Source organism: Pristiophorus japonicus, unplaced genomic scaffold (assembly GCF_044704955.1).
Source record: "Pristiophorus japonicus isolate sPriJap1 unplaced genomic scaffold, sPriJap1.hap1 HAP1_SCAFFOLD_236, whole genome shotgun sequence".
Taxonomy (NCBI): Eukaryota; Metazoa; Chordata; class Chondrichthyes; family Pristiophoridae; genus Pristiophorus; species Pristiophorus japonicus.
The window spans coordinates 473178-499231 of NW_027252079.1; the positions used below are offsets into that span (position 1 = coordinate 473178).

Sequence of the window (26054 nt, forward strand, 5' to 3'; positions counted from 1 at the left end):
CTTATTGTGGGAAGTTCCACACTTCAACCATCCATTGAGTGAAGAAGTGTATCCTAACATCTCTCCTGAATGGCCTGGCTCGGATTTTAAGTTTATGTCCCCTCGTCCTAGACACCCCAAGCAGCAGAATAAATTTCTCTCTATCTACCCTAGCAGTTGCTTTCAAATTCACACTAAATTCCCACAGACTAGGGGGCGTATGGGTTAGATACAGAGTAAAATTCCCCCTACCCTGCCGCAGGGCACACTTCGGTGTCCGTCCCGACCGCACTGCTGAGCAGCTTATCAATTAAAATTCAGCAGCAGTACGATCTGCCACTGCACTGAAAACTTTCCACCCGCAGCTCCTGATCAGTTTCAGGTTAAAGCTCCCTCTAAACTGTCCCATCATGCACTCTCAGGGAAGGGACAGCACAAATTAGGTACACAGTAAATCTGTGTCAGAGGAAACTGTACCCCAGAGAGAATCAGTGCCAGAGGAAACTGTACCCCAGTGAGAGTCAGGGCCAGAGGAAACTGTACCCCAGTGAGAGTCAGGGCCAGAGGAAACTGTACCCCAGTGAGTCCGTTCCAGGGGAAACTGTACCCCAGTGAGAGTCCGTGCCAGAGGAAACTGTAGCCCAGTGAGAGTCAGTGCCAGAGGAAACTGTACCCCAGTGAGAGTCAGTGACACAGGAAACTGTACTCCAGTGAGAGTCAGTGCCAGAGGAAACTGTACCCCAGTGAGAGACTGTGCCAGAGGAAACTGTATCCTAGTGAGAGTCAGTGCCAGAGGAAACTGTATCCCAGTGAGAGTCAGTGCCAGAGGAAACATGCAGCAGAGCCTGGTCTCCAGTCATCTTCGATCCCTTGCCATTGGACCAAGACCTTGCTCTGCCAAGCCCGTGTGGTAGCTAATGTGCAAGGGCCACCTCACATTAAAAGAATGCACGCTATTAGCAATACATAAAAATCCTCTTCCTCTGCAGTTATCAATCTATTGCAATTCCCCATGCATGTAATTTCGTTATATTACAATTCGAAATATCTTCAGTTATCAGCAACAAATTGCATTTATATCGTGCCTTAAATGCAGTAAAATGTCCCAAGGCACTTCACAGGACTGTTAGCAAACAAAATTTGACACCCAGTCACGTAAGGAAATATTAGCACAGGTGACTGAAAGCTGGTCCAAAAGGCTAGGTATTAAGGAGCATTTTAAAGGTGGAGAGGTTTAGGGAGGAATTCCAGAGCTTTTGGCCTCAGCAGCTCAAGGTACGGCCACCAATATTGCTGAAAATTGGGGCTGTTCAAGAGGCCAGAATTGGAGGAATGCAAAGATCTGAGGATTGTCACGCTGGAGGAGGTTACAGCAATAGGGAGGGGCAAGGTCCTGGACGGATTTCAAAACAAGGATGAGAATTTTGAAAGTGAGGCACTGATGGACCAGGAGCCAATGTAGTTCAGCGAGCACAGGGGTGATGGGTGAATGGAAATTGGTACAAGTTGGGATGAGAGGGCTGAGGACAGATTGAGTAGAATAGGCCTATATTCTCTGGAGTTCAGAAGAACGGAAGGTGATATCATTGAAACATATAAAATTCTTAGAGGAATTGACAAGGGCTGGATAGTCTAGAGTTAGGGTTCCTATGTATTAGGATAAGAGGTCAGTCATTTAAGACTATGTGGAGGAGCTATTTCTTCACTCAGAGAGTTGTGAATCTTTAAAATCCTCTATCGAATAGAGATCTTACTGAATGGCGGAGTAGGTGGGAGGGGCCGTATGGCCAACTCCTGCTGCTACTTCTTGTGTTCTTGAGTAAGGATACGGGCAGAAGTGTTGAAGAAACATAGAAATTTACAGCACAGAAGGAGGCCATTTCAGACCATCGTGTCCACGCCGGCCGACAAAGAGCCGCACGGCCCTCGGTCAACAGCCCTGAAGATTACAGATAAACCTATGAAGAATGAACAATGGCGGAAAGGTAAATAGCACCCAGCCCAACTCATAGAACTGCGACACCCCTTGCACCGAAACATTCTACACTCCACCCCAACCAGAACCATGTGATGTCCTGGGAGAGGCAAAAAAACAGGTAAAAACCAAGGCCAATTTAGGGAAAGAAAATGTGGGAAAATTTCTCTCCCACCCATCCAGGTGATCGAAACTAGTCCAGATCACCCTGGCCATATTCGATTCCCTGCAGCACTTACCATTATATCTGCGCCAGCCAACAAGAAGTGACCTAGTCTAATCCCAATTACCAGATCTCGGTCTGTAACCCTGCAGGTTACGGCACTTTAAGTGCCCATCCAACCATCTCTTAAAAGTGGTGAGGGTTTCTGTATCCACCACTATTCCAGGCAGTGAGTTCCAGATCCCCAAAACCCTCTGCATAAAGAAGCCCACCTCCACTCAAATCCCCTCTAAGCCTTCCACCAACCACCTTAAAACTATGCCCCCAAAGTTTAAGCTTAAGTTTACGGAGAGTGTGAGGTATGAGGCCGATCAGAGGCATGGATGAGGGTTTGAGCAGATGAGCTGAGGAAGGGGCAGAGACCGGCGATGTTATGGAGGTGGAAGTAAGCGGACTTGGTGATTGAGAGAATATGGGTTCGGAAGTTCATCGCGGGGTCAAGTACGATGCCAATCAATAAATTGCAACTCCCCATATCTGTGTTTCAGTATATTAGAATACTATGTATCTCTAGTGATCAATGCTTCAATATTAGTAATTATCAATATAAAGTCATTATCAATATATTTTCTTATCATTCTAAATGTTCATGAATGAATAATTGATTCTGTGGGCGATAGGCCGTGCTGGTCTTTCAGATGGGTCGTGCTGGTCTTTCAGATGGGTCTGTGCACCGTGATCAGTGAATTGACGATGTGCTTCCGGTTCAATCTTTCCATTGGCTTTCTCACCAGATGGGAAATATTTGAACATTGAGATCTGATGGTGTCAGTGAGAGTTCAGCCGCACCTAATGTACAGAGACCGGTCCATCTGCTGGGCTCTGCCTCAAACTGGAGTCACCTCTTAGATCAAAGCCCTTTACTCTAAAACACACACAAGATTCACTGTGACTGTGTTTAGAGACAGAAACTGATCTCACTGCACATCCCATTGCACGGCCTCATGCTGGATAATTGTACTCGGTGGTTAGTCTCCCCCAGTCTCATTTCCTGTCTTACCTTGTAACCTGTGTGTGCTGTCTACAGGACCGGTGTGTATCTGAGTAAATGGCACTTTCTCTTACCTTTCTCCCCAGTCGATCTATTGAAGCGCTTTCAATCGGAAGGGGCTCACTGGTTGGTGCTCTCACAATCCTGTGCTGGTTCACCTGCTGTTGTTCCTCAGTCCACAATCCCTGTTTCCTTCCAGCTGTGGAACTTTCTCAATCACTCCGCCATTCACCGGGATCTAATTATCACAGGACAGAAAATTAGAAGATTAATGTTGTGAAGTGGAATGTAATGTAAAGTGTTTTTCCAAAGTTTCAGAAAAGTATATGTCCAGTATTTCTGTTTGATTTTATCCTTTTCCTCAGATCTCTGTCCCGCCCGTCTGGACTTAGAGAAAATCACTAGAATTCTCCCCGGGTTACACACTGTCTGATCTCACTGGGCCCCCGGGTTACACATGGTCTGATCTCACTGGGCCCCCTGGTTACACACTGTCTGATCTCACTGGACCCCCGGGTTACACACTGTCTGATCTCACTGGGCCCCCGGGTTACACACTGTCTGATCTCACTGGGCCCTGGGTTACACACTGTCTGATCTCACTGGGCCCTGGGTTACACACTGTCTGATCTCACTGGGCCCCCGGGTTAAACACCGTCTGATCTCACTGGGCCCCCGGGTTACACGCTGTCTGATCTCACTGGGCCCCCGGGTTAAACACCGTCTGAACTCACTGGGCCCCCGGGTTACACACTGTCTGATCTCACTGGGCCCCGGTGACGAGAAGCCGAGGGGAGGGGGAGGAAAGGGGATGGGAGGGGGAGAGGAGTGGGGGACAATTACAGGAGTCCGTCAGCTTTCCCAGGAACCCCCACCATCTCACACCCGGTCTGTCTCCTCCCTCCCCAGTCATTCTGGGGGTGTGCCTCCTGTGTCAGTCTGTGCGCCCGTGTGTCTCTTTTGCCCTCCTCCCCCCGGGACACTCTCCCTCGGCTCCCTCTCCCCCCCGGGACACTCTCCCTCGGCCCCCCCCCCGGTGCCGCTCAGCTCCGCTCACTTTCAGCCATTTTATTTACCTTCACCAAAGGCCAGCCTGCGGGGATCCCGCACATGCGCAGTGCCGCCTCACAGCGCGCTCAGGGAGGCGTTGTCCGCCCCTGCCATTGGCTGATTGACCTGATTGACAGGCCGCCCACCAATCGCGGCCCTGTTTCTGCCATTTACCCCGCCCACTCCCACAGTCGGAGGCGGCTTGCTACGTGGCTACGGTACGAACCCGCGCCGCCACTCACTCAGCGCCAATGACGTCACCAATTCGGTAGCATGAGCTGCGTGACGTCACAACCCGGCAAGAAGGGGTGTGTGACGTCAAACCCCAGCAACGCGAGCTGTGTGACACAGTAACCTGGCAACGCAGTCTCTATGATGTCATGTCGGGGAGGGCACCCACCCCACAGGATGGGCGTATACCGAGCCTGACACCACGGGAGGGCTCCGACCCCACAGGATGGTGTATACCGAGCCTGGCACCAGGGGAGGGCACCCACCCCACAGGATGGCATATACCGAGCCTGGAACCAAGGGAGGGCACCGACCCCACAGGATGGGTGTATACCGTGGTAGCCTGGCACTAGGGGAGGGCACAAACCCTACAAGATGGCCATATACCGAGCCTAGCACAAGGGGAGGGCACCGACCCCACAGGATGGGCGTATACCGAGCCTGGCACCAGGGGAGGGCACAAATCCCACAGAATGGCCGAGTATTGAGCCTGGCACCAGGGGAGGGCACAAACCCCACAGGATGGCCGAGTATTGAGCCTGGCAACAGTGGTGGGGGGTGGCGGACGCGGGGAGTGCACCAACACCACAGGATGGCCATGTATTGAGCCTGGCACCAGGTGCGTGGAGGGCAGCAGGAAAACTATTGGCCCATTGGTTGTCACGTGTGTGTCTAGCGGGGCGGGAGCTGCGGGTTTTACCATCAGTGACAGGCCCAGATTACCCAGGTGTATCGGCGCTGCATGGCCCACGGGACAGGAACAAGAAGGAGAGAATGTTCTGAAGTTCTATCCTGTACTTACAGTGATGACTTTTGTAAACTCCTTTTACAGGGTATTAGAAGGAGAAGATTAGCACACGGGAAGCTCAAACCCAAAGATCACATCCTGATCTGCCACAGTCAGTCGATTCATCAAGGGCTGATTATCATCGGCCTTTTACATAAGAACATAAGAAATAGGAGCAGGAGTAGGCCGTAAGGCCCCTGGAGCCTGCTCCGCCATTTAATACAATCATGGCTGATCTGATTATAGACTCAGGTCCACTTTCCTGCCCGCTCCCCATAACCCCTTAATCCCTTATCGGTTAAGAAACTGTCTACCGCTGTCTTAAATTTATTCAATGTCCCAGCTTCCACAGCTCTCTGAGGCAGCGAATTCCACAGATTTACAACCCTCTGAGAGAAGAAATTTCTCCTCATCTCAGTTTTAAATGGGTGGCCCCTTATTCTAAGGTTATGCCCCCTAGTTCCAGTCTCCCCTATCAGTGGAAACATCCTCTCTGCATCCACCTTGTCAAGCCCCCTCATAATCTTATACGTTTCGATAAGATCACCTCTCATTCTTCTGAATTCCAATGAGTAGAGGCCCATTCTACTCAACCTTTCCTTGTAAGTCAATCCCCTCATCTCCGGAATCAACCTAGTGAACCTTCTCTGAACTGCCTCCAAAGCAAGTACATCCTTTCGTAAATATGAAAACCAAGGCAGTATTCCAGGTGTGGCTTCACCAATACCCTGTACAATTGTAGGAAGACTTCCCTGCTTTTATACTCCATCCCCTTTGCAGTAAAGGCCAAGATGCTTTTCCAAATATCCTGCGACTGTTTCTTTAATAATGTACTCCAACATTTTCCCAACCACAGATGTTAGGCTAACTGGCCTAGTTTCCTGCTTTTTGTCTGCCTCCTTTTTTAAATAGGGGCGTTACATTTGTAGTTTTCCAATCTGCTGAGACCTCCCAGAGTCCAGGGAATTTTGGTAAATTGTAACCAATGCATCCACTATCCCTGCCGTTACTTCTCTTAAGACCGTAGGATGCAAGTCATCAGGTCCAGGGGATGTATCCGCCTTTAGTCCCATTATCTTACTTCTTAGTGATTGTGATAAGTTCTTTCCCCCACCCCCCCGAAAACCCCTTGACTATCCACTGTTGGAATATTGCTTGTGTCCTTTACCTTAAAGACTGATACAAAATATTTGTTTAGAGTTTCTGCTATCTCTTTGTTCCCCATCACTAATTCCCGTTCTCGTCCTCTGAGGGACCAACATTTACTTTAGCCACTGTTTTCCTTTTTATATACCTATAGAAACTCTTGCTGTCTGTTTTTATATTTTGTGCTAGTTTACTTTCATAGTCTATCTTCCCTTTCTTAATGATTTTTTTAGTCATTCTTTGCTGACTTTTAAAAGCTTCCCAATCTTCTGTTCACTCACTAGTTTTGGCCACTTTGTATGCCTTTGTTTTTAATTGGATACCGTCCTTTATTTCTTTAGTTAGCCACGGATGGCTATCTTTTCTTTTACACCCTCAATGGAACTGGAACTGGATTGCAGTGGGACTTTCAGGAGAATATTAAAGTTGGGCACCAGAGAAATAATTACAATCTGAGCGTCAATATCAGGGCAACTTATTCCCGGGGCATTCATTCATCGCGGGCCACCCCGACCTGCGAGAGGACACCACCGCAGGTCGGGAGGATAAAAGAGCAGCATGGGTCCTGGGACATCGTGGGTCACCCTGACCTGCGAGAGGACATATTCTCATCCGTTCCGTGTACTGCTTTCATCTGCATAGTGCTACATGTAACGTGATTCGTGATCGGTATTGAAATGTATCCCGGAATGTAATTTAAACCTGTTATTATCTTCTCCATGTAATACCCTTATTTGCACAGTAGTACATGTAACGTGATTTACGGATTGTACTAAACTGTACCTTGAAATGAAATGCACGCTGTGCATCGTATGGAACTGCTGTCAGCATCCAAACGAATTTTATGGAATTGCTGACCGCAAGGTACTGAACTATTTTCCAATGTACTGTGAAAATTTTATATAAATAAAGTATATTTTTGAAGGAAAAAAAAGACTATCGTGGGTCAGGAGGATAAAAGAGCATACCACTGCAGCTTCCAGAGTGAGCTGCTACAAGTGTGCGACGGCTTCGAGGTGGGCGACTGGATGACATCATCAAAATCCAGGTCACAGTTTGGAGCGTGGGCAGGAACATCGGCGGGGTCCAGGTACAGCGGAGGAGCGGGAAGGTCGGGGCGGATGAGCGGCGAGAGATCGTGGCGGAGGAGCGGTGAGAGATCGTGGCGGAGGAACGGTGAGAGATCGGGACGGAGGAGCGGCGAGAGATCGGGACGGAGGAGCGGCGAGGGATCGTGGCGGAGGAGCGGTGAGAGATCGTGGCGGAGGAACGGTGAGAGATCGTGGCGGAGGAACGGTGAGAGATTGTGGCGGAGGTACGGTGAGAGATCGTGGCGGAGGTACGGTGAGAGATCGTGGCGGAGGAGCGGGAAGGTCGGGGCGGAGGAACGGTGAGAGATCGTGGCGGAGGAACGGTGAGAGATCGTGGCGGAGGTACGGTGAGAGATCGTGGCGGAGGAGCGGGAAGGTCGGGGCGGAGGAACGGTGAGAGATCGTGGCGGAGGAGCGGGAAGGTCGGGGCGGAGGAACGGTGAGAGATCGTGGCGGAGGTACGGTGAGAGATCGTGGCGGAGGTACGGTGAGAGATCGTGGCGGAGGAACGGTGAGAGATCGTGGCGGAGGAGCGGGAAGGTCGGGGCGGAGGAACGGTGAGAGATCGTGGCGGAGGTACGGTGAGAGATCGTGGCGGAGGAACGGTGAAAGATTGTGGCGGAGGAACGGTGAGAGATCGTGGCGGAGGTACGGTGAGAGATCGTGGCGGAGGTGATGTGAGAGATCGTGGCGGAGGTGCGGTGAGAAATCGTGGTGGAGGAACGGTGAGAGATCGTGGCGGTGGAACGGTGAGAGATCGTGGCGGAGGTGCGGTGAGAGATCGTGGTGGAGGAACGGTGAGAGATCGTGGCGGAGGAACAGTGAGAGATCATGGCGGAGGAACAGTGAAAAATCGTGGCGGAGGTGTGATGAATGAGGGTACGGGGCCCAGAAGAGCCGAGAGCCCAGGGGCAGCACGGACCTGCCCACACTGCGATATGTGTGCGCACTAGGTCCTTGCAGCAAAGCAGATCTCCTGCCGTCCTGGTTAACCCTTGCCACTGGATAAAGGCCGAGCTCTGTCAATCCTGTGTGGTGGCTGGTGTGAGACGGTCACCACACGTTAAAACAATCCAGGCACAGGCATCTTCCACCCTTCAATTGGAGTTCAGGACTGGAATATCGGCTCCTTCATTGAAACATCTGCGAACCCATGTGGAAGCAAGTCATCCTGGTTCCAGGGACCGCCAATGATGATGAAGACTATTCTCGGGGAGGTTGCGGGTATTCCCGGGATTCTGTAGATATTGTGGGAGGCAGATTAGTTCGGTGACAATCGCAGATCTGCCCCGGAATAGACAAAACAATCTGTGACCCTCCTGTGAAGCGCCAGAGGACGTTTTACTGCGTTAAAGGCGCTATATAAAGACAAGTTGTTGTTGTTGTTGTCCCGCCAATCCCTCTTTTTTTTCATAGGCAGTCCCTCGGAATCGAGGAAGGCTTGCTTCCACTCCTAAAATAAGAGATCTTTGGTGGTTGAACAGTCCAATATGAGAGCCACAGACCCTGTCACATGTGGAACAGATATTCGTCGGAGGAAGTGGTGGGTGGCACTGAATTATCACACATTCCTTCCGCTGCCTGTGCCTGACCACTTCACGCTCGCGGTGTTGAGATTCGAAGAGCTCAACAACCTCCCGGATGCACTTCCTCCACTTAGGGCGGTCTTTGGCCAGGGTCTCCCAGGTGTCAGTGGGGATGTCGCACTTTATCAGGGAGGCTTTGAGGGTGTCCTTGTAACGTTTCCTCTGCCCACCTTTGGCTCGTTTGCCGTGACGGAGCTCCGAGTAGAGCGCTTGCTTTGGGAGTCCCGTGTCTGGCATGCGGACAATGTGGCCTGCCCAGCGGAGCTGGTCGAGTGTGGTCAGTGCTTCAATGCTGGGGATGTTGACCTGGTCGAGGACGCTAACGTTGGTGCGTCTGCCCTCCCAGGGGATTTGCAGGATCTTGCGGATACATCGTTGGTGGTATTTCTCCAGCGACTTGAGCTGTCTGCTGTACATGGTCCATGTCTCTGAGCCATACAGGAGGGCGGCTATTACTACAGCCCTGTAGACCATGAGCTCGGTGGTAGGTTTGAGGGCCTGGTCTTCAAACACTCTTTTCCTCAGGCGGCCGAAGGCTGCACTGGCGCACTGGAGGCGGTGTTGGATCTGGTGGTCAATGCCTGCCCTTGTTGATAAGAGACTCCCGAGGTTTGGGGAATGGTCCCCGGTGTCCAGGGCCGCGCCGTGGACCTTGCTGACTGGGGGGCAGTGCTGTGCGGTGGGGACAGGCTGCTGGAGGACCTTTGTCTTACGGATGTTTAGTGTAAGGCCCGAGCTCTCGGCCGCCTCAGTAAATACGTCACAATGTCCTGCAGTGGGACACAGGGGCAAAGGTCACCGCCCGTTAAACATTCAAATATTTCAACCCAACCGCCAAGCTCCGAGCGCGAGCCTCGCTCAACCCAAATCATGGCCGCAAACCCCGCCTCCCGGCGGCACTGATTGGCCAGGGGCGGCCCGGTGAGGATCTCCAGGGGGAAGCGGATTGGCCGGAGCGCCTGCCACTCAGAGTGAGGGAGGCGGGTTCCCGGGGCGGGGATGTCCTCGGGGAAGCGGATTGGCCGGAGCGCCTGTCACTCAGAGTGAGGGAGGCGGGCCCGGGCTTCAGTGGGACTCGGAGCTCGGGCAGTGTGTTTGGGCCGGGCGCCAGTGACGCGGCGCTGGGTCCTTGTGTCGGTGAGTTGGAGCCGGTGGGAGCAGCCGCCTGGTTTTATATGAGGGCTGGGATGAGGGGAGGGGGGATTGAGGAGGAGGGGGATGTGTTGGCTCCAGTCTGTACTATATATAATGTGTTGAATGTTGTTGTGGATTGTTACAGAGGGGAAACACATTGAAATAGTGTTTGCAATGACAGGGTCTGCTGCCCAGTGAGTGAGCCACAGGCCTGGCTGCTGGGTACAGGATGTGCTGCAGAGGGCACAGATCAAATGTTTCATCTATTGGAAGGTAATGCACCTAATTCCGGACCTGCCAAGTCTGTTATTTGGAGTGGGCACCATATAGCGGATCATTTTTAAATTCACAAACCGCAGCCGTGCCTTCAGCTGCCTGGGCCCTGAGCTCTGGATTCTCTCCCTAAACCTCTCCGCCTCTCTACCCCTCTCCTTTAAAGCGCTCCTTAAAACCTGCCTCTTTTACCAGCTTTTGGTCACCTGTCTTAATATCTCCTCACGTGGCTCAGTGTTGACACCGATTTAAGAAGCGGGGCGAAATGCAACTTTTAATTTTAAACACAGCGAGTTGTTGTGATCTGGAACTACTTTTGAAGTGTACTTGTGGTTGTAATGTCGGAAACGTGGCCGTCAATCTGCACACGGCAAGCTCCCACCAGCAGCAATGTGTTAGCGACCAAATAATATGTTTTTGTTGATGTTGGTTGAGGGATAAATATTGGCCAGGGACATTGTGGATAACTTCCCCTGCTCTTCAAAATAGTGCCCTGAGATCTTTTACATCCACCTGAGGGGGTAGACGGGGGCTCGGTTTAATATTTCATCCGAAAGACGGCACCTCCGACAGTGCAGCGCTCCCTCAGCACTACATTGGTGTGTCAGCCTAGATTTTGTGCTAAAGGTTCTGGAGCAGGACTTAAACCCATAACCTTCTGAGTCTTAAAAAAATCAAATTGGTAATACAGAAAAATAGACAGGAGGAGTTGGGGGCAGGTCTTGGTGCAATTATCTCCCTCCTGTCACACTATATGAAGGCACAGTTTTAAGAGGATGACTTCTTTACCCAGAGAGTGTTGAGAATGTAGGATTCGCTGCTGCATGGAGTTGTTGAGGAGAATAGCATAGATGCAATTAAGGGGAAACTAGGTTCTTTATTATTCTTTATTGTCATCCTTTATTATCAGGGTCCCCCCCGCTTTACCATTCGAGCCTGCTCCCCCGTTCAATAAGATCGTGGTTAATCTTCGACCTTAACTCTACTTTCCTGCCCAATCCCCATATCTCTTGATTCCCCCAGAGTCCAAAAATCTATCGGTCTCAGCCTTAAATATACTCAGAGACTCAGCATCCACAGCCCTTTGGGTTAGAGAATTCCAAAGATTCACATCCATCTCAGTGAAGAAATTCCTCCTCATCTCGGTCTTATATGGCCGACCCCTTATCCTGAGACGATGTCCCCTAGTTCTGGACTCTCCAGACAGGGGAAACAACCTCTCAGCATCTATCCTGTCAGTCCCCCTCAGAATCTTGTGTTTCAATGAAAACACCTCTCTTTCTTCTTAACTCGAGAGAGTATGGGCCCAATGTGCATTGGGGAGGGGGGAATAGGATGAGGATGGGGGAGAGGAAGGGGGATAAGAAGGGGGATGGGATGAGGATGGGGAGAGGAAGGGGATGGGATGGGATGGGGAGGGGGATGGGATGAGGAGTGGGAATGGTGAGGCAGAGGAAGGATGCAAATAATCCCTATAATATAATGGTGGGTAATCTTAGTCATGGGTTAAAGACGATCTGTGCATGGGATCTTCTGTTTTTTTGAGGGGGCTGTCCTCTATTGTAAGGTGTGTATGTGTGTGCTTAAATTAGACTTGTAGTGTGAAGAATCTGCTCATAGCTGGAGTATGGGTAAGAAATGATTGAATCAGCAACGACAGGAAATGATGCTGTATCAGGACTATCTCAGTCACACACTATCGCTGACTTGTGTCTGACAGTTTCTAGCAGAGGACATGTCATGCTGCAATAATGGTGTGTGTTAATCCCGTAGAAAGAAAGACTATATCGTGTTTTTCACAAGCTCAGGACATCCCAAAGTGCTTTACAGCCAATGAAGTACTTTTGAAGCGTAGTCAGTGTTGTAAAGTAGGAAACGCAGCAGCCAATTTGCGCACAGCAAGATCCCACGAACAGCAATGTGACAATGACCAGCTCATCTGTTTTAGTGATGTTGGTTGAAGGATAAATATTGACCCAGGACACTGAGGTGAACTCCCCTGCTCTTCTTCCCAATAGGAAACATGGTGTTGCCTGACTTTACATTTTATTTAAATTTCAGGATATCTTGTGAGCTGGAGGAGGGCAGGAATCTTACTGTGAATCTAATGTTGTTGAAGTTTCAAAAGCTCAGTACTTCTGTTCATAGTTCAGCTGATTCTGCATGTCTTAACTCAGTATGTCCCGGCTCAGTGTGATTGGGACAGTCATGCCGCATACTCTGTGTTGATGCAAAGCAGTTTGAGATTGATGGCGAGGGGAGATGTGCAGAGTAACTCTGAAGACCAATAGTTTCCATTGACCGTGGGCCAGGAGAGAGTTTGACTCCACTTCAGCTTTGCACCAGCTGCAACCATTATGAAGTGAAGTTAAAACAGTTGGTCCAGCTAAGAATTTATTTTAAAATTCACATTTAATCTTTCTAATTTTAACAGAGCCCCGACTCTGCTGTCGGCACCTAGAATCATAGAAACACACAGCACGGGAGGAGGCCATTCGGCCCATCGTGCCTGTGTTGGCTCTTTGAAAGAGCTGTCCCATTAGTCTCACTCCCTTGCTCTTACCCCAGAGCCCTGTGAATGTCTCCTAGTCAACTATTTATCCAATTCTCTATTGAATCTGCTTCCACCACCCTTTCAGGCAGGGCACTCCAGATCACCATAACTCACTGTGTAAAAATGTATCCGCTCATTTATCCCCTGGATTTTTTTTTTGCCATTTGCCAATTATCTCTAGATCTCTGAGTTTCAATCTCAGGAAAAAATGAAGACAATCCTACATTCTCTGAGGAAGAAGAAAACCTTCTTAAGATTTTAAGTTTAAGCTCGAAGAGAGCATCTCCGAAATGAAGGTGAATTCTCAGTGGGCCGATATGGGCTGTGCCTGTACGGGTAGCGTGTTATGCACCCCATGCCCGGCTAACAGAACTCTATCCCTGTGCATTTTCAGCAGCTTGGCTTGGTGTTTATTAAGCATTACGGCTAAAGGGATCAAGGGGTATGGAGAGAAACCAGGAATGGGATACTGAAGTTGCATGATCATATTGAATGGTGGTGCAGGCTGAAAGGGCCGAATGGCCTACTCTTGCATCTATGTTTTTATATGCTGGTGACCTGCGATAGTTTTGCTTCCTTTTTTAACAAACTCTTTTTGTCTTCACAGGAAGTCGAATCAGTCGCAGAACCTCATCGACTCTGAATTTTCTACACTGTGCAATATTTTGGATGAAAAGGAACAGAATTTGGTCGAAGAACTGAATGAGGAAAAGATGATATTTTATTCGGAATGGAGATAAATCTGCGAGAAATCCGAGACCATTCACGATAAGCTTTCCTTGTTGTATATAAATAACCTGAACTTGGGGATAGAAAGTACAATTTTGAAGTTTGCAGGTGATACAAAACTTGGCAACGTAGTGAATAGTGAGCAGGATAGTAGCAGACTTCAGGAGGACATAGACAGACTGGAGAAATGGGCAGATACAGTTTAATGCGGATGAGTGTGAAGTGATGCACTTTGGGGCAAACAACATGGAGAGGCATTGTAACCTAAATAGTGCTATTTTGTGGGTTGTGAAAGAATAGAAGGAACTGGGGTAAATGTTCACAAACCTTTGAAGGTGGCAGGGCAAGTTGATAAGACAGTGAAGAAAGCTTGTGGGATACTTGGCTTTGTAAACGGGGGCATTGAATTCAATACAAGGAAGTCATGCTGAACCTTTACACATCACTGGTTAGGCGTCAGGGCGGTGGAAGCAGATTCCATCGGGACGTTCAAAGGGCAATTGGACATGTAGTTGGAGAGAACTAATTTTCAGGGTTATGGGGAGAGGATTGGGTGTGGGAATAAATTGGACAGCTCTTTCACAGGATCAACAGCTTTAATCTCCTCGGTGTCTTTGACATCCAGGCCCACATCACATTCCTGCTGTCTACTCTGCTGTGCCTGAATATATGTTTTTCCTTTAATTTACTTTTTTTTAAAATTTCATTTCACTGAGTTGTGGAAATCTGGAAGTCCCTCCCTTAAAAGACTGAATGCGAGGATCAAACCATTCACCATTTTCCAGACTGAGATGGGTAGATTGTTGTTGGTGAAGGGCATCAAGGGATTATGGAGCAGAAGTGGGTAAATGCAGTTGAGGTACAGATCGAACTGAATGGTGGAACAGGCTCCTCCTGTCCCTGTGCACCATCCTCTGCAGTCAGCCATGTTTATAATATTCCCACAACACTGGAGTTCCTGAGTGCTGCAGTAACCTCGTGTTTTGGAATTGCTGATTCCGAATGCATTCAGCATTCACGTCTATACAGTTTACTGTAGATGTTCCATCTTTTGGCCCCTAGTTTACCCTTGTTAATGTTACCTGGTTCTTGTATATCACCCACCTGCTGTCTAGATTCCACTCTGTAATCAATGTCATGTGGATCACCTTTCCTCCTGGCCTTCTCCCTCCTCCAATGTAAATGCTTCTTGCAGCTACTTCAACGTTCCTGACCAGTTCCATTGTTTTTATTTGATTATATCTCTCCCATTTTTTCTCAGAAGAACACCACCATTTACTTTTCGAAGTCCCAGTATTATTTTAGCCGCAGGTTGACAGTTATTCATATTTGAAATATTCTTTGCAAACATCTTTTTCACCAAAAACTGTTAGTATAACAAAGGAAATTGCCTTGATTTTTCGAAGCCATTCTTGCATGGGAAGCTTGAGTCCTTACAGGATTTCTTACACTGTCATTTAGCCCTTCCTGCTGCTCCTCCAGTACCTTTTGTCATATATCTTCAATATGCACAGACCTATCTCTCGGTAACCAATTCATCATCATTACCACACTCATCACCCACCTCCCTACAGCCAGAATCTCCCTGCACCTCACCAACTGCATCTTTGTCCTAACAATGTTCTCTGGCTTCTGAACTACTTCCTCCATGACTTGGTCTTCTGCATTAGGAGTTAGTGCTTGATCTACTTGAACGGAGAGCCTTTCCTGTTTTCTTACATAACCCATAAAATGTAGAAATTGTGTTTTTGATTCCAAAGTCTAAATGGTTAATGTGAACAGCAGTGGTCCCAGCCCTAATCCTTGTGGAAGACCATTATTCATTATTATACTTTTTGTTTCTCGACGTTCTATTTTCTCCTTTAGTAGGGATTCCATTATTTTTCCTGCCACCGATGTGAAGCTAACTAGTCTGTAATTACCTAGACATGTTCTATTCTCCTCCTTAAATATAGGTACTCCGTTAGTTGTTCGCCAGTCCTCTGGCAATACACCTTTTTCTGAAGAATTTTTAAATATGTGCAGTAATGCCTCTGATATCTCTTCCTTAGATTCTTTTAAAATACGTGGATGCAGAGGTTTTATCCTGAGTTTGATTAGTTTATTTAATGTATCCCCTTTCTTTATTTTAAATGCACTTCTCATTACTCATGTCATGTCCACCTGTTCTATCTAAATACTGAAGCGAAATAATGATTTAATATTTCTGCCATCTCGCTATCGTTACTCGTGGCATTGCCTGTCTATCCTTTAATGGCCCTATTCCCATCCCAACCTTCCTTTTCCTATTATCTTCCTGTAAAATATTTAATTTTGTTTTATGTTCCTTGATGATTTCATTTCATATTTCCTCTTTGCCTTCCTAATTTTTTTTTTTACTTCTCTCCTGATCCCTTTGTATTCTCCCTTATCATGCCCTACCCTGTTGTTTATCTACTTAATGTATGCCTCTTTCCTTACCCTCAATTGGTCAAATCACTTTCAATCACCTGACACCCCAAATCCTTTCCACCATCTACAAGGTACAAGTCAGGAATGTGATGGAATACTCTCCACATGCCTAGATGAGTGCAGCTCCAGCACCACTCAAGATGCTCGACACCATTCAGGACAAAGCAGCCGCTTGATTGGTACCCCACCCACCACCTTCATCATTCACTCCCTTCACCACTTTCGCACTGTGGCTGCTATAGGGAGGGAGGAACTATCACTAAAGAAGTAGTACTCGGTAAAATAATGGGACGAAAGACGGACAAGTCTTTTGGACCTGATGGCTTGCAGTGTGGGGTCCTAAAAGAAGTGGCTGCAGAGATAGTGCATGCATTGGTTGCAATCTACCAAAATTGCCTGGATTCTGGGGAGGTCCCAACGGATTGGAAAACCACAAATCTAACATCCTTATTTAAAAAAGGAGACAGACAAAAAGCAGGAAATATAGACCAGTTAGCCTAACATCTGTCGTTGGGAAAATGTTGGAGTCCATTATTAAGCAAGCAGTAGCAGGACATTTGGAAAAGCATAAATTCAATCAAGCAGAGTCAGCATGGGTTTATGAAAGGGAAATCATGTTTGACAAATTTGCTGGTGTTCTTTGAGGATGTAACGAGCAGGGTGGATAAGGGGGAACCAGTGGATGTGGTGTATTTGGATTTCCAGAAAGCATTTGATAACGTGTCACATAAAAGGTTACTGCACAAGATAGAAGTTCCCGGGGTTATCATGGATTGAGGATTGGCTAACGAACAGAAAACAGAGAGTCGGAATAAACGGGTCATTTTCCGGTTGGCAAACGGTAACTAGTGGGGTGCTGCAGGGATCGGTGCTGGGGCCTCAACTATTTATAATCTATATTAATGACTTGGATGAAGGGACCGAATGCAATGATACAAAGAAGGATGGGAGAGCAAATTGTGAAGAGGACACAAGAAATCTACAAAGGGATATAGACAGGCTGAGTGAGTGGGCAAAAATTTTGCAGATGGAATACAATGTGGCACAATGTGAGGTTGTCCAATGTGAGGCAGAAAAAATAGAAAAGCAATTACAATTTAAATGGAGAAAAATTGCAGAGTGCTGCAGTACAGAGGGACCTGGGGGTCCTTGTGCATGAAACACAAAGTTACTATGCAGGTACAGCAAGTAATCAGGAAGGCAAATGAAATGTTGGTCTTTATTGCCATGGGGACAGAGTATAAAAGCAGAGAAGTCCTGCTACAACTGTACAGGGTATTGATGAGGCCACACCTGGAGTACTGCATACAGTTTTGGTCTCTGTATTTAAGGATATACTTGCATTGGAGGCTGTTCAGAGAAGGTTCACTAGGTTGATTCTGGAGATGGCGGGGTTGACTTATGAAGGTAGGTTGGGCCTATACCCATTGGAGTTTAGAAGAATGAGAGGTGATCTTATCGAAACATATGATATGAAGGGGGCTCGACAAGGTGGATGCAGAGAGGATATTTCCACTCATAGGGGAAACTAAAACTAGGGGACGTAGTCTTAGAATAAGGGGCCGCCCATTTAAAACTGAGATGAGGAAGAATTTCTTCTGAGGGTTGTAAATCTGTGGAATTCTACGTCCCAGAGAGCTGTAGAGACTGGGTCATTGAATATATTTAAGGCCCTGAACAAGGGACTGCACAAAGTCGCGTGCTGCGGCTCAGACAATCAACGGTGCAAGTCCCGCCCCTCGGGCTCCCTGATTGTTGGTTGGAGGACCCGCCGGATCACTGCTCCAGGCCGCCCCACTCACTCCCCATTGGTCGGAAGCTCCCGTCAATGAGGCCATGGGTCCTGCGAGCGCATTCCGCCAAACTGGTGGAAACTGGTCTCGGGACCCGGATGTGCGTACTCTCAGGTTTGGATTTCCCTTTATTCTCTCCCTATCTCCCTCCTCCCTCCTCCCCCCCCCCGCGCAATTCTCTACCCAATCGGAGCGGAGAAAACTCCGATTGCGGCTCTTAAACGGACACAAATGCCTTTCCCCGGAAGGCCCCATGCCGACTCCGTGCCACAGGATCCGAGTGCGCAGGCGCAGCTCCGAGTGTGGGGGGAGGGGGCGGTTGGTGTCCTCTGGGCATGCGCGGTTATTACCATTGCGACCGAGAGGGAGGCGCTGTGCCGGACACGGTTCCCGGGGCGCAGGCATGGACTCTGGGCTGTCAATCACCCATCAGGCAGTGCGACTGCTGGTGAGACCTGTGACGACATAGAATCCCAGACATTTACAGCACAGGAGGAGGCCATTCGGCCCATCGTGTCCCTGCCAGCCGGCACAGAGCTCTCTGGCCTAATCCCACTTTACAGCTCTTGGTCTGTAGCCCTGTAGGTAACGGCACAAAAAAGAAAGACTTACATTTATACAGCGCCTTTCACGACGATTGGCATCTCAAAGTTCTTTACAGAGAACGAAGTACTGTTGGAGCATAGTCACTGTTGCAATGTGGGAAACGCGGTGGCTAATTTGAGCACAGCAAGCTGCCACAAACAGCAATGTGATAATGACCAGATAAACTATTTTTGTTATGTTGATTGAGGGATAAATATTGGCCAGAACACCAGGGATAACTCCCCTGCTCTTCTTTGAAATAGTGCCAATGGATCTTTTACGTCCACCAGAGAGAGAGCAGACGGGGCCTCGGTTTAATGTCTCATCCGAAAGTCGGCTCCTCTCCCTCAGCACGACACTGGTGTGTCAGCCTAGATTTTTTTTTGTGCTCAAGTCTCGAGTGGGACTTGAACTCACAACCTTCTGTCTCAGATGAGAGTGCTACCCACTGAGCCACAGCTGATCCCTCTGCTAAGGGACATAGGTTCTTGCTATCCACTCTATCCAGGCCCTCATAATTTTATACACCTCATTTAGGTCTCCCCTCTAATCCTTCTACCAATTACTTTAATTCTCTGCCCCCTGAGTTATTGACCATTCTGCTAAAGCAAACAGGTCCTTCCTATCCACTCTATCTTGGCCCCTCAAGTGCACATCCAGGTACTTTTAAATGCTATGAGGGTATCTGCCTCTACCACCCTTTCAGGCAGTGAGTTCCAGACTCCCACCATCCTCTGGGTGAAAAAAACTTCTCAAATCCCATCTACACCTTCGACCAATTACTTTAAATCTATGCCCCCCAGTTATTGACCCTGCTACTAAGAGAAATAGGTCCTTCCTATCCACTCTATCTTGGCCCCTCATAATTTTATGCACCTCAATGAGGTCTCCCCTCTGTTCCAAAGAAAACAACCCCAGCCTATCCAATCTGTCCTCATAGATAAAATTCTCCAGTCCAGGCAACATCCAAGTAAATCTTTGTACCCTCTCTGGTGCAATCACATCTTTCCTGTAATGTGGTGACCAGAACTGCACACAGTACTCTAGCTGTGGCCTAACTAGAACCCAGCCAGTCAGCACCTTCAGGGGAGGAGAGGGAGGGGAACCAGTGAGTGCAGAACTGAACCCAGCCAGAGTCAGCACCTTCAGCAAGAAGGAAAAAATGTTGGAGATGATGTAATGGGTTTGGATTTCAGCATGGGGAGTAGGGATAGTGTGTGTGACGGGGATTTACAGCTGTGGAGACACCAGAGAGGAATGTGTGTACCATAGAAACTAGAATTGACTGTTCTGAATTTCTATCCTGTCCTTAGTGATGACTCTTGTAAACTCCTTTTACAGGGGATTAGAAAGGGAAGATTTGTAGATGGGAAACTCACACCAAACATCACCATGATCTGACAGTCACTCGATCCACCGCAACATGAATATCATCGGCCTCTGAATGTGGAAAGAGAAATGTTTCTGTTCTGTCTGCGGGAAAAGATTTCAAACATCAGTGTGATTGGAAAAGTACCGAGACACACACACCCGAGTGAGTGTTCCTGTGCAGACTGTGGAAAGAGCTTTAACCAGTTACAGCCTGAAAAAACATCGCACCATTCACAGCGGGGAGAAACTGTACATGTGTTCTGTGTGTGGACGAGGCTTCAACTGATCGTTCAATCTGGAGAGACACAAGGACACCCGCACCGTGGAGAATCCGTGGAAATGTAGGGACTGTGGAAAGGATTCCGTTCCCCGTCCCTGCTGGAAATTCATCGACGCAGTCACACTGGGGAGAGGTCGTACACCTGCTCTGTGTGTGGGAAGGGATTTACTATTTCATCCAACCTCATTGAACACCAGCGAGTTCACACCGGGGAGAGGCCATTTACCTGCTCAGAGTGTGGGAAGAGATTCACTTGTTCATCTCACCTCACTCATCACAAACGAATTCACACTGGAGAGAGACCGTTCGTCTGCTGTGTGTGTGGGAAAGGATTCATGAAATCATCTCACCACCTGAGACACCTGCGTTTTCACACTGACGAGAGACCGTTTACCTGCTCCGTGTGTGGGAAGGGATTCACAAATTCATCCAACCTTCTGGCTCACCAGCGTATCCACACTGGGGAGAGGCCGTTTACCTGCTCCGTGTGTGTGGGAAGGGATTCAGTCAGTCATCCAGTCTGCTGAGACACCAGCGAGTTCACACTGGGGAGAGGCCGTTTACCTGCTGTGTGTGTGGGAAGGGATTCACTCAGTCATGCAATCTCACTGCACACCAAGTTGTTCACACCAATAGGAGACCATTTAAATGTTATGACTGTGAGAAGAGCTTTAAAAGCAGAAGTGATCTGAGGAAACACCAACATATCCACACTGGGGAGAGGCCGTTCACCTGCTCTGAGTGTGGGAAGGGATTCACTGCCCCATCCCACCTGCTGAAACACCAGCGAGTTCACAAGTGACTGCAGGGATTGGATTCTGCTGTGAATCACATCGGGACTGAACCGTGTTCATTCTGACAGTTGGGCTGTGTTTCTCCTGTAACTGGGCTGGAATTTTATTTTCTGGATATCTGACAAATAAATCAGCTTTGGTTCCAACACAGTGTGTCGATTCCTTGATTTCTCCAATATAAGAGGAGACTAATTGATATCCTGTTACCGACTGTTCCTTTTTTGGAACTTTTCTCCATTTAACAAAGACCTGTCCTTATGTGGCACCTTACCTGACCTCAGGATGTCCCAAAGTGCCAATGAGGTACAACAACATCAAAGTACATTTGAAGTGCATTCACTGTTGCAATGTAGGAAATGCAGCAGACAATTTGCACACAGCAAGCTGCCACGAACAGCAATGTGATACTGGTCAGATAATCTGTTTTAGTGATATTGATTGAAGGCTGATGGGGCCTCGGTTCAGCGATTCATCTGAAAGATGGCAACACTGACAGTGCAGCAATCCCTCAGTACTGCATTGGAATGTCAGCCGAGATTTTGTGCTCAAGTCTCTACAGGTGGACTTGAACCCACAACCTACTGACTCAGAGACAAAACTGCTACCGCTGAGCCACGACTGACACTCGATCATTACTTGTGATTATTTTAGTTCTCATACCTTCGGTTACTCTCATGGACAAACCGCAGCTCGCCATACCTTCCAGAGTGTCTCTCCTAGCCTTGGTATCCAGAGAAGGTATTGGTAACATGTCCATGTACCTGCCTGGAAGTGTTTGATGGGACAACATAGAGGGAGCTTTACTCTGTATCTAACCCGTGCTGTACCTGACTGGAGAGTGTTTATGGCGGACACTAGGTGCTCAGAATACCCCATTCCCCACCACAGACATCCATCACCTCGATGAGAACATCAGTTAACCCAAAGATAAGAGAAACTCATCAGTTCCTCCCCCGGACACAGATCTGGAGGGACAGTGAGTGTCCCGAACATTGTTGTACAGTGTGCTCGATAGTTCCTCCCATGGTCTGAGCCTTTTGGTGATGATTTGAATTTGATGCCCTCGAATTACTGACTCATCGACTGGTGGAAATAGTTTATCCTCATTTACCTGATCAAACTTTGAACACCTCCCTCAGATCTCCAATTATCCTTTGTTCTAATGAAAAGAGCCCCAGTTTCTCCAATCTCCCCTGATAACTAAAGCCTTTCTTCCCTGGTATCATCTCAGTGAATCTCTCTGCACCCTCTCCATGGCCTCGACATCCTTCCTGGTGTAAGATCCCCAAAACCTGACAATATTCGAACTTCAGCCTAACCAATGATTTGTGCAGGTTTACATGCCCTCTGCCCTTTTGTACTCCACACCCCTATTTATAAAACCTAGGACCCCATGTGCTGTTTAACCACTTTATCAACATAAAATGGCTAAAATACATTGACTTTAACTTAAATGTGCATCATGGGAAAGAGAAGTTTAGTCTGAGTTAGAAACTCTCAATCGATTCACTGCAGACAGGTCACCATGGCAACACTGATCAGACATTCCATTCACTGAACCCACTGTTGCAATCTGTAATCAGATCGGGGGAAAGAACAGAGTTTGTCTGTGAGTAACCACAATGTAAGCTCAAACCAGAGTGAGTAACACAATAGATTCGATTATAATGTGTGATGTTGATACCTATAATTGTGGAACTATAAGAAATAACAACTAACAGCAGGCAGGAGAGTTTAGGGATATTGAGAAAATTACTGAAGAAAAGTAACTGCTGGGAACCAGGGAAAGTGACCTTGTAAATCACAAATGAGAGAAGTTCCAGCTGTCTTTTCCAAACCCAGCTGGGAAGGCAAAGAAGAGTCTGGTGCCAGAGGTGGATCAGTGCAGGGTATAAAAGTGAGGGGAGACTGATGTAAGGGGGCAGTCGGGACTGGAGACACCGGAGATCAAGCTCAGGGCATCCAGCGGGCTGACCTGGTGTCAGTTACTGTGGACACGCAGGACTTGCATCTTTACTCTGATGTGGTAGAGCACAGAGGATCTGCTCAAATTATATTTCTTATGTTAAAGTTGCTAATAATAATTGAATATTTAAGGTGGAGATAGACAGAGTTTTGAAAGATAAGGGAGTGAAGGGTTATGGGGAGCGGACAGGGAAGTGGAGTTGAGGCCAGGATCAGATCAGCCATGATCTTATTGAATGGCAGAGCGGACTCGAGGGGCCAGATGGCCTACTCCTGCTCCTATTTCTTGTGTTCTAACACTAGACTCTCGATCCTTAATAAGACAAGGAATTAGCTAGAATCTTACAACCCTAAATCTCTCTGCTCCTCTACTCCATTAAAAGTTTTACCATTTAATGTACATTTCCTCTCTTTTTCTTCCTCCCAAAATCTATCACAGCATATTTCTCTGCATTAAATTTCATTTCACATTTACATGCTCCAATTACTAACCTGTGTATTGACAATGAAGGCACTTAAAGTCGGCTTCAGTTGGCCATGGGTCCTTTTTGGCATTAACTGGAGATTTTGATCATATGCCCCATATACCTAAGCCCAGATCATTTCTCTACATCGAGCAGAGCAATGGTCCCAACACTGACCCTGGGAGACTCCACTGTTTACGCCCTCCAATTCTGACGGGATTGGACAGGTTCGATGCAGGAAGAATGTTCCCGATGTTGGGGAAGTCCAGAACCAGGGTTCACAGTCTAAGGATAAGGGGTAAGCCATTTAGCACCGAGATGAGGAGAAACTTCTTCACTGAGAATTGTGAACCTGTGGAATTCTCTACCACAGAAAGTTGTTGAGACCAATTCATTAGATACATTAAAAAGGGAGTTAGATGTGGCCCTTACAGCTAAAGGAATGGAGGGATATGGAGAGAAAGCAGGAATGGGGTACTGAAGTTGCATCATCAGCCATGATCATATTGAATGGTGGTGCAGGCTCAAAGGGCTGAATGGCCTACTCCTGCATCTGCTTTCTATGTTTCTATGAAGAACCTCCATTAACGCTACTCTGTTTTCTGCCCTAAATCCAACTTCCTATCCAGCTGCCCCACTCCCTTTAATACTCTGAGCCTTAATTTGATCAACAAACCTCCTGTCCGGCACCTTATCAAACACCTTTTGACAATCCATCTACACAACATCCCCTGCATTTCCTGAAACCCTGCTGTCTGTCCTGAATGAATACATTTCACAAACAAATGTTGGAATGTTTGCTCCGCACCACAGCATTTCATCTGTTTAAAGCCACAACAGAAAGATCCCGTTTTCTCAAGATAAATCATCTTTAAAAATGATGCAGTGTTTCAGCCAATGAGGGAGATCCGGGCTCAGCCCCGCCCACTGGGTGGCACAAGCCCTGCCCCTCACACTGATTGGTTGGAGGACCATCTGACGACTAGCTCCGGCCCCGCCCCGCTCTTCCTAACCCCTGGGGGGTGTCTCCACACACCGAGTGCGGCCCCAGGCCCGAGAGACAAACTCCGCATTATCCGCCTCCCCACAACTACCTGCCAGTTTCAGACACAAACCCCGAGACAACCAGCAAATGCCGGGAAATCCCCATCGAGTCAGGGAGCGTCTGTAAATGGAGGAGAAATGGGGACTGGTCAGGGAGCGTCTGTAAATGGAGGAGAAATTACTATTTTTAGTTAACAAATGTATCAGTGATTTTAATGGGACTCTTCCCGTGTCCCAGCTCCTGTAAATACTGGCTGTAAAGGGACTGGATTCTCAGGAGTCTCCACACTACTGGCTGCTTGTGTGTCAGTGATCTCCCATCACATTAATGTGCTTCTGCTGTGCGTGTTTAATAAAGTGCCAGGAGCACTTCACAAAAAGTGGGGAATCAGTGAGTGTGGGACTGAACCCAGCCAGAGTCAGCACCTTCAGGGGAGGGGAACCAGTGAGTGTAGAACTGAACCCAGACAGAGTCAGCACCTTCAGGGGAGGGGAACCAGTGAGTGTAGAACTGAACCCAGCCAGAGTCAGCACCTTCAGGGGAGGGGAACCAGTGAGTGTCGAACTGAACCCAGCCAGAGTCAGCACCTTCAGGGGAGGGGAACCAGTGAGTGTAGAACTGAACCCAGCCAGAGTCAGCACCTTCAGGGGAGGAAAGGGAGGGGAACCAAAAATTGAGGAGCACGCCCTTCAGGTAACTATACAAGGACTGCAACCTCTCACATTGAATATATACATGGGCCATGGACTCTTCTAGGCTGCAAAAAAACAAACCCAGCCTTGGAATCTGGAAGGGTGTTAAGAACGGCTCTCTTGCTGCTGAAACCCTCATTCTTGCCTTTGTTACCTCTAGACTTGACTACTCCAACTCACTCTTGGCTGGCCTCCCACATTCTACACTACGTAAACTTGAGGTCAGCCAAAACTCAGCAGCCCATGTCCTAACTCGCACCAAGTCACGATCACCCACCACCCCTGTGCTTTCTGACCTACATTGGCTCCCGGTTAAACAAGGCCTTGATTTCAAAATTCTCATCCTTGTTTACAAATCGCTCCATGGCCTTGCCCCTCCCTGTCTTTTTCAGCCTCACAACCCCACAAGACCTCTGCACTCCTCAAATTCTGCCTCTTGAACATCCCTCATTGTAACTGCTCAACCATTGGTGGCCGTGCCTTCAGCTGTTTGGGCCCTAAGCTCTGGAACTCCCTCCCTAAACCTCTCCGCCTCTCTACCTTTCTTTCCTCCTTTAAGATGCTCCTCAAGACCTATCTCTTTAACCAAGCTTTTGGTCATCTGCCTTAATTTCTTTTATGGCTCAGTGTCAAATGTATCTGTTGTGTCTTGTTACACTGCTGTGAAGCTCCTTGGGCTGTTTTACTATGTTAGAGCCGCCCTATAAATAAAAGTTATTAATAATAATAAAAACTGTTGTACACGACTGCTCCGTGCAACACTCTCCACCCCAGATTCCCAATGGTGCAGGGAATGACCCCTGCATAGAGAGCCCTCCATTGGGGACCCCAGCCTCCGCTGGACAGTAAGATGACCCACCATTGC

General features: G+C 48.1%; 1 long non-coding RNA gene and 1 pseudogene across 2 annotated transcripts; one reads left to right on the forward strand and one right to left on the reverse strand.

Annotated features, from left to right (window-relative positions):
• LOC139245785 (zinc finger protein 585A-like) overlaps nt 1-26054 on the reverse strand; it is a 423809-nt pseudogene that overhangs the window by 126325 nt on the left and 271430 nt on the right.
• LOC139245782 (uncharacterized) lies at nt 10128-21169 on the forward strand. 2 transcript variants are annotated; one of them, XR_011590092.1, is made up of 3 exons: nt 10128-10196; nt 13628-18107; nt 19920-21169. It is a non-coding gene; the product is annotated as an uncharacterized lncRNA (long non-coding RNA). The 2 variants fall into 2 exon arrangements; XR_011590093.1 differs by lacking the exon at nt 10128-10196 and adding an exon at nt 10306-10466.